This window comes from Phaethon lepturus, unplaced genomic scaffold (assembly GCF_000687285.1).
Source record: "Phaethon lepturus isolate BGI_N335 unplaced genomic scaffold, ASM68728v1 scaffold908, whole genome shotgun sequence".
NCBI lineage: Eukaryota > Metazoa > Chordata > Aves > Phaethontiformes > Phaethontidae > Phaethon > Phaethon lepturus.
The window spans coordinates 3,312-4,386 of NW_010555403.1; the positions used below are offsets into that span (position 1 = coordinate 3,312).

The 1,075-nt window shown below is 60.1% G+C and overlaps 1 protein-coding gene across 1 annotated transcript in view; it reads right to left on the reverse strand.

Moving 5' to 3' along the window:
• SAMD4A (sterile alpha motif domain containing 4A) overlaps nucleotides 1-1,075 on the reverse strand; it is a gene marked incomplete at its 3' end in the record, with an annotated part of 98,369 nt that overhangs the window by 1,126 nt on the left and 96,168 nt on the right. The window lies entirely within an intron of this gene.

Genomic DNA, 1,075 nt, shown 5'->3' on the forward strand with positions numbered 1-1,075 from the left:
CCACATCCATCCCGGGTGCTTGTGGAAAACGTGCTTGCATCCCTCTGCAGCTCCGTGTCTTCCTGGCTCTGCTCTCCAGCCCTGGCAATCTGCTCCCACCAGCTTGTCCTTCTCTTGCTGCCTCTGCTCCCCCAGCGATGCCCTGCTTGGTTTTCCAGAAAGTCCAGGCACCACTGCCAAGCTCCCATGACCTCCAAGAGGGGAACAAGTGGGAGCACAACAGGGTCTCCCCTCCAGCCCCTCCGGCTGTTTTCCACTGCCTGTGTCTGTGTGAAGCACCCAGAAGACCATACCCACAGCTCTAAACCCATTTCGCAGCAAACCTGAACAGCGGCTGCCACTGCCCCACTGCACGGGGCCAAACGCCGTCTGACACCGCGGGCGCTTGCCAGGAAAATGCCCTGAAACCCCCACCATGATCGACAGAGGTGTCCAGGAGCACAGTTCAAAAAATATAATGACGTGCTTGCGTTTGGCCCGGTATCCAACTATTTCACCCCGATTCAAGACGCCCTGTGCTTGGCCCTGCAGAGATGCATGGATCAAACCTTGGCACAGGTGCGGCTCAGGCACTGGCTTCAGCTGCAAGGCAAGGGGCTGCGAGCCGCCCCTCTCCTCTTCCACGCGCCACGCAGCGCATTTTGGGGTTTGCAGCCACCAGCCCTCTCCAGAGGAGATTCTCCTGTGCTTTGACAGCGCGTTTTTTGATCAACAAATAACTGAGAAACGTTTAAAGCCCGCAGCTCCTACGACGGGGGGTGCAATCTCCCCCCAGCCGCTGCCATATGGGCAGGCGATGAGAAGCAGCTTGTTCTTCCAGGTGCAGCCTGCACGGGTATGAAACGCTGCAGGACGCTGGGGACACCAGCCATCCCTCCCCGCCAGCGGGCAGGAGCGTGCCGGAGCCCTGCGGCACAGCCTCGGCCATCCCAAGCCATCAGCCGGCAAAGGCAGATCCACTGGGAGCAGAAACAGATGTCCCCGTTGCAAAATCCCAAGACCACGTGCTGCGAAACAGGAGGCGGCAACGCCAAGGGACCGCCGGGTCTGTCTGAGGGAAACCGCCTGCACGCTC